This window comes from Chrysochloris asiatica, unplaced genomic scaffold, assembly GCF_000296735.1.
Source record: "Chrysochloris asiatica unplaced genomic scaffold, ChrAsi1.0 scaffold00089, whole genome shotgun sequence".
In the NCBI taxonomy this organism is placed as follows: Eukaryota; Metazoa; Chordata; class Mammalia; order Afrosoricida; family Chrysochloridae; genus Chrysochloris; species Chrysochloris asiatica.
Genome location: NW_006408607.1, coordinates 8,739,822 through 8,747,998, shown reverse-complemented (window position 1 = coordinate 8,747,998; position 8,177 = coordinate 8,739,822).

Below are 8,177 nucleotides of genomic sequence, written 5' to 3'. Positions count from 1 at the left end.
AACAACAACAACAAATCCAATGAGTGGGGTCCTGCTGTGGCGCTGTAGGGTAAGTACTGAGTGGCTAACCACAAGGTCAGTGGGTCAGCCCACCAGCTACTCCTCAGAAACCCTATACAGGGGCACTGTGAGTCAAAACTCCATGGCACTTAACAACAACAACAAACTCAATGACTGGTATCCTTATAAGGAGAGGAGATTTGGAAACGAGGAAATGACCATGTGAAGACAAAAACAGAGACTGGAGTTATGATGTCAGAAGTCAAGGGATGTCAAGGGTTGCCAGAGCTACTAGAAACTTGGAGGAAGCAAGTAAACACTTTTCCCTAAAGTCTCCCAAGGGACCATGGTCCTGTCACCATGTTGTGGACCTGTCATTTACAGAACTGTGAGACAATACATTTCTGTTGTTTTAAGCCACCCAGCCAGTCATCATTCATTACAGCAGCTCTGGGAAATGAACTCACTCAGAGACACCTGGGATAGCTTAGCAGTAAGGAGGTGAGAGGCCCTCAGGGAACCAACCCCTGGTGAGGATGGAGGTATCCACAAGGGACCCCGAAAAGACTTTCAATCAGGACACACTGAAGTAGCCAACAGAATCCCACCCTACAGAATGAGGTCAGGGCATCCCTGTCCTCGAAATGTCAACTCAGACGAAGGTTTCCGGAGACCTCACCCAAGGGAACTGAGACAGGCGAGGAGAGCTGGCTGTCCAGGGAGTCTAGAAAAATGAAGAAGGTTAGAATGGCAGCCACATCACATTTTGGTCTGCTCCAAAGAGGAAGGTGGCTGCCTGTCCCCAAACAGCAGTCCTCCAGCCTGCAACAACGCCTTTGGTTTAGTGTTTGAATGCGGGTTTAGTGTTTGAATGCCTGATCCAAGAAGAACCCCATCGTCTTCTAGTTGGTTCTATCAGTGCCAGATCATTCAGCAGTGCATCCCAGTGGCTGGAGCAGTGCCAGGTACAGTGTAGGCGCTCAATGGATATGTGTTGACTGACTGAAAGGATAAAAGAATGAACGATTCAATAAAAGTAGGGAGAAGAGAACGCCCTGCCTGAAGTCCAAGGAGTTTAAACTGAAGGGAAACAAGAGCATAAGGAAACACTATTGAGGACAGGTCTGGAGATGGTCTCTGAAAATGGGCTCAAGTCTTCTCTCACTCCAATCTCTCCCCCTTTTGTACTTCACGACCAATGATTCCAAGCCATTTCCCTTTAGTTATACAGCATTAACTCAAGTGTGGTGGAGTGGGAGCAGAGAAGAAGACAAGGATGAGGATAATGAGGTCTCAGAGAAAAAAAGTACTGCATCAAGAGTGGAGCAACAAAAATTGGCTCTCTTCGGATTTTGCCTGGAATGAGCCTGGTTTTCAATCCGGCTGCGAACCTTCAGGTCAAAGGTTGGAAACTACCAGCCACTCAGCGGGAGAAAGATGAGGCTTTCTACTCCCGTAAGGATTTACACCCTCGGAAACCCTGTACGGGGTCGCTATGGGTTGGAACCGACTCAACGGCACTTAACAACAACAACAACAATGACCTTTAAAACCGAGTGTGGGCACTTTCATTTAGGGAAGAAGCTGGAGACGTGTGAAATACTGAGTACACACCAAAGAAGGCACCCTAGTGGCACAGCAGTTAAACGCTCGGCTGTTTAACCATAAGGTTGGCAGTTCGAACCCATCAGCCAAGCCCTGGGAGTAAAACATGGCAGCTGGCTTCCATAAAGATTTGCAGGCTTGGAAATCCAATGGGACGGTTCTACTGTGTCTTACAGGGTAGCTATGAATTGGCTTCAACTTGAAGGCAGTGGGTGTTTGGTCTAGTCACAGTTTGGCTTCCCTGCCTCACTCTGGCCTGCAGCCACAAACAGCCTTCTGGGCAACTAAACATTCTAGAAACGTGTCCAATGACCTCACAGTCTGCCATGAACTCACTTGACCAAACCCAGCTCCATCGTCCCTGTCTCTGAAGCAGTGAATTATCCTGGCTAGTGTCTCTCAGCGTTTCAGAGGTTGCTCCAGAGGTCCTCTGAATAAAATGATCCCTGGATGGAACAAATGGTTTGCACTCAGCAAATGTGAGTTCTGTGGCAGGAACTTGCTACCTTCCACAGTAACACTCTTCATTAATTAAACGTTTATTTAGAAAGAAAACATTTCTTAAACATAAGTCATGAGTGAAAGCTTCATACACCCAGTTGCATTAAACCACCCACGGCAGTAAGCAAAGTGCCCTCCATCTTGAACAAGATGAAGAGACTGTGAGTATTGTTTTTCATTCATTATTAGTCTTACCCTCAATACAGAATTGTCAGGAAATTCCACGTCCACTTTCAAGAAAGCAGGCATAGAAAGTAACCCACAGAAATTGAATCACAGTTTCAGATAAATACATATTTAATTCCTTATATATTTTTTTATATTTTGTTTACCTAATTAATGGAAAAGTGGAATCCATTGTCCCCAAGTCCCTGGGGTTTCTGGTTTACTCAGTCTTATAGTGCCCCCTAGTGACTTTTTTTATATTGCAGAAGCTGAGGAAGACCATGGTAAGATTTTCAGGAAGCTGAAGAGAATCTCAGAAAGAAATGGGGGCGAATGGGGTGGGGGCATTTGCTCTTTTGTTTACAGGGGATTGGAGCATGATTCTTTTAAAATCTATTTCTAAGCGCTCTTCTCTAAGCGCATGCACGCGGGCGCTGTGCAGACTTGTCTGGGAGACTGGGTTTACCCACAGTCACGCACAGTGAAATCCTATACCCGGACTTGCAGCAAAACAGCAGTGATCAGACCGGCATGGCTACAGCCAGTCACTCAAGGAGGGACCTCCAGACATTTGCCAAAGCTGTCTGTGCATGAGCAACTTTAGGGAGCATCTTTGAAGGAGAGAAAATCAGAGCATCATCCTTTGGTCATTTCAAGTCATACAACTTTGTATTGAAAAGAGCCAAGAACACCTAAAGAAAGTGGATTGCTTGGCAGGGCAACTAGGTGTCCACTGCATCTAAAGGACAGTTTACCATCCTCCCTGTGCATTAAAATCACTTACAGACCTTCCCACTCAATAATCTCTGATTGCAAGATGCCTCCTCGCTTTACCTTCACCTTTGGGTCCTTATTAAAAACACAGATTACAAGCCCCACCTAGAGATTATTGAGTCAATTGTGACTCATATCAACCCTGTTTAGGGTTTCTGACGAGTGGCTGGTGAATTTGAACAGCCAACCTTGCAGTTCAAACCGACCTTGCGATCCAGTGCATTAGCCCACAGCACCACACCAGGCTAGGATTGTTGTTAAGTGCCCTTGAGTGGGTTCCAATCCATAGCGACCCTGTATAGGCTTTCCAAAGAGCAACTGGTGAGCTTGAACTGCAGACCTTGCAGTTCAAATGGCTTTGCAGTCTGGCACATTGACCCACAGCACCACACCAGGCTAGGATAAACACTAAGAATTCATTTATTCATTCATCCAATTTTTTAAAAGTTACTACTGTATTCCTCATTCCACGGCCTCTCCTGAATCCAGCTTGAACCTCTGGAAGTTCTCTGTCAATGTATGATTGTAGCCATTTCTGTATTACCTTTAGCAAAACTTTATTTGCTTGAGATATCAAAGAGATTATCTGATGATTTCCGCATTCCATTGGGCCACCTCTCTTTAGAATGGGCACAAATATGGATCTCTTCCAATCAGTTGGCCAGATAATGGTCTTCCAAATTTCTTGGCAGAGATGAGTGAGTGACTCCTGTGCCACCTCACTTTCTTGAAAGAGTTCCATTTTTATTCCATCAATTCCTGGTGCCTTGTTCTTTGCCAATTCCTTCAATGAACCTTGGACTTCCTCCTTCAGTGTCATTGACTCTTGATCATAAGCTGTCCAGATAGATGGGCCAAGTGGCAGCATCAATGGACACAAGCGTGGCCCAGGATCAGGCAGTGTTTTGTTGTGCTGTGCATAAGGTTGCTATGAGTCGGTACCGACAACACCTAACAACAACAACAACTGTATGCATGGCGTGGCACTGTTGGATCAGTGCTGAACTGTGAACCACAAGGTCAGCAGTTCAAACCCACCAGCTGCTTCTTGGAAATTCGATACGGGAAACTCCTCTATACTGAACTGACTCAACAGCACTTAACAACAACAACTGTATGCCAAGCATTGTTCCTGGGGTTGACGATGGGGTGTTGAACAAATAGTCCCTTGCCTTCATGAAGCTTGCATTCCAGTGTGCTGTGGCTCTATAGGATAAGTACTGGACTGCTAACCACAAAGTCAGTGGTTCAAGCCCACCAGCTGCTCTGCAGAAGAAAGATGAGGGTTTCTATACCTGCAAAGATTTACAGCCTCAGAAAACCTATTCAGGGTTTCTATGAGTTGGAACCAACTTAATGGCACATAACAACAACAACAATCCAAGTGTTTGAGATGCAGAAAGATGAGTCGTGTTGTAAGAAATGTTGATCATCCAACAGACTCATGCCACAGACTTGGAACCTGAAGGTCAGAGAGATTGCAGTGCATGAGCAACTTTAGGAAGCATCTTTGAAGGAGAGAAAATTAGAGCATCATCCTTCGGTCATTTCTAGTCATACAACTTTGTATTGAAAAGAGCCAAGAACACTGTCCAGTCTGTGTGAGCTAACATCAAACCCCTCCTTTTGGCTGCGTTCTGTCTAAAACCATCCAAATCTTCTATAGATGCTGCATATGTTTTCATTCATCCTCCCCATATCCCACATCAAACAGAGGAGGCATGTGCATTAGCCACTGATCTTCTACGTAAAGAAACAAGGTAAGAAGCTGTTTGATTATCTTATGTTACCAGCAATCACACAGTAAACCAACGGCAAAGGAGGCAAGAATATGGATGGTGGCACCTGTCACCTTCCCTCTTTAGTGGGCTGTCCCCGCACAGGCCGACCACAGCCTTCTTTCCAGTCCTAGAACCACACACTGGGGTATGGTACAGGGATTCCTTTTCCTGAAATGACTACTCCCAGGCTCATCCCAGACCTTCTGAATCAGTCTCCAGGACTGAGACTCAGAAATCTGTATTGATAAAGACTCTGTGGGTAACTTATATGGTTTTCCAGGTGTGGAAGTCACCCCCATATGAGAAAGAGCCCAACATTTTACATCAGACAGATCTGGGTTCAAGCTCTTGCTCTGCCACTTATTAGCTGTGTGGCCATGGATACATTGTTTGACCTCTCTGAGATTCTGTTTCTTTATCTGCAAAACTAAATTTTAAAATGCCTTTCCTAACTGCGTGAGGTGGTGGTGGTGATGGTCATGTGCCGTGGAGTCGGTTCCGACCCACAGCAACCCTGTACAGGGTTTCTGAGGCTGTAAATCTTTACATTAGCAGAAGCCTCATTTTTCTCCTGCGGAACAGCTGGTGGTTTCGAACTGCTGACCTTGAAGCTCACAGCCTGATTCATAACCACTACGCTACCAGAGCTCCTTCACTGAGTGAGGTGGTGAGGATTAAATTTAAGAGTGTTTGTAGGTGTCTGGAAGCATGGGACCCAATCAACACCATCTTCTACTATTAATCGACAGCCTTGGCTCCAGGCCCACTACACCAGGGCAAGTTACTTAACTTCTCTGAACCTCTGTTTTCACTTTTTAAATGGGGTAATAATCGTTAAAAAATGGCATAGCTGCTTTGAGGATTAAATTAATAAATCCATGCAAATCAGAGCTCTTGGAACTACCCCGGCCCATAGTAAATGTTCAGGACATACTAGCTTTTTTTAGGTATATCCAGCTTCTGTACCTATACTCATTTCATTAACCTTTTCTTGACACCTAATGAACAGCCCACCTCCTCTAGTTGTCCCAGCCAGCAGCTGGGATGAAGTGAATCAAGATGAAGTGGGAAGACCACTTCTAGACATTGGCCTTTTTTTTTTCTTGTCTTTGAACCTCCACTTTCTGATCAGCAAAAGGAGCGTTTAAAGTTCTCCCGCCTTCAGGGATAACCTTCCCACACCCATCTAAAGCAGTCTGAGCCCCAATCCATGATTTTTGTGGGTTTCTTCTCTCTTCATATTCTCAGGATCCCCATGGTGTTCTAAGTCATCCCAGGGGTTGCTTGTCAGCTCTGTCTTCAGACTTTTGCTTCCCTCTTACTGTCTTGGGGTAACTTCTTCTCCAAAGCACTGTTTTCTCACCATTCTACTGTACCCCAAATCTGGAACATCCTCGCTTTTTTTAACATGACACCAATAACCCAGGCTATGGTATTTGGTAAGTCTTGACTGACAGCCTGAACAAAAACATTCAGAAGTTTCAACATTTCAAAAGACAGTTGCAAATAAGAGGACCAAATGTCTCTTCTTCCAAACTCCCCCAGTCTTGCCCACTGGGAAGACCTCCAATGGGAAAGCAAACAGGAATAGAGCTTTCTGGAGAATGAAAGGATAGATTCTCTGGACAGGCCTAGTTGAAGGCTCCCTGCAACTTATCTTGTCTATGTCACCCAAGCAAAAAGCCTGTCACCCAGGCATGGATAAATGAGGGGACCTCGAAAAGGTCCACCTCAAGCCTGAGTGGTGGCGTGGGGGCTGAGTCCTCACTGCCAACAATGACCACTGCCTTCACTCCTCTGTCAGTGCTGGTGTGGACAAGTTCTTCTTTACTGACTACCCAGAATCATGGCCACATGCTCGGTACAGTGCTCTCCTCCCAATGCCCCAAGACACTCCTCATGAACCCAAGAGTTAATGTTACTATTTCTATCCAGTCGGTTTTGATTCATGGTGACCCCGTGTACAACAGAAGGAAATGCTGTCCAGTCCTGGGCCATTTCATTATCATCGTATGCCCTAGTGCATTGTTGTTGGTGTTGTTATTAGGGTACCGTCAAGTTGGCATAGCAACCCTACACACAATAGAACACAACACACTAGTCCTACGCCACACTCACCACTGTTACACTTGAACCCACTGCAGCTGCTATACCAATCCGTCTCATTGTGGGATCTCCCTCTTTTTTACTGACCCTCCAGTTTACCAAGTATAATGTCCTTCTCCAGAGACTGGTTCCTTCTGATAAAATGTACGAGAGATGAAGTCTCACCATTCTGGTTTCTAAGGAACAGTCTGACTGTACTTCTTCCAAAATAGATTTGTTTGTCCTTATGTTGTTGTTGTTGTTGTTGTTGTTGTTGTTGTTGTTGTTGTTAGGTGTCATCGAGTCGGTACCAACCCATAGTGACCTTATACACAGCAGAATGAAACACTGCCCGATCCTGGGCCAGCCTCACTATTGTTGCCATGCTTGAGCCCATCGATGCTGCCACTTGGCCAATCCATCTCATTGGGGGTCTTCCTCTTTTCCTCTGACCCACCACTTTACCAACATGATATCCTTCTCTAGCGACTCGTCCCTCCTGACGATATGTCTGAAGTATGAGAGACGAAGTTTGGCCATCCTGGCCTCCAAGGAGCACTCTGGCTGTACTTCGATCTATTGATTCTTTTGGCAGTCCATGGCACTTTCAATATTCTCCTCCAACAACGTAACTCAAAGGCATCCTAGCAGTCCATTATTGTTGCAGATTAATGCCGTCAAGTTAATTTCAACCCATAGCTATGGTGTATAGGGTTTCTGAGGAGAGACTGGTGAGATTGAACTGCCGACTTTGAGGTTCCACCCTATCTTGCAGTCCAGAGCATTAACCTACAGCACCACACCAGGACCCCCTAGCAGTCCATGGTACTTTCAACTCAAATGTATCAATTCTTCTATGGTCTTCATTATTCATTGTCCAACTTTCTCATACATATGATACCATTGAAAATACTAGGCTTGAGTCAGGCAAACCTTAATCCTCAAATTGATACCTTTGCTCTTTAACACTTAAAAAAAGCTTCATGTGCAATAGATTTACCTAATGCAACAGGTAAATTGCATTAGGTTGACTTTTTTTTTTTTTTAAGGTTTTTATTGTGGATTGAATAAAAGTTTACAGGGCAGATCAACAGTTTTACATTCAACAAAACATACACCTTGTTTCATTACAATGATTATAATCCCCTCCATGTACCATCAGTTAACAGTATGTCTCTCTATCCACTTCAGCTTTTTTTTTTTAATTTAAGGTTTTTATTGTGGATTGAGTGAACGTTTACAGGGCACATCATCAGTTTCACATTC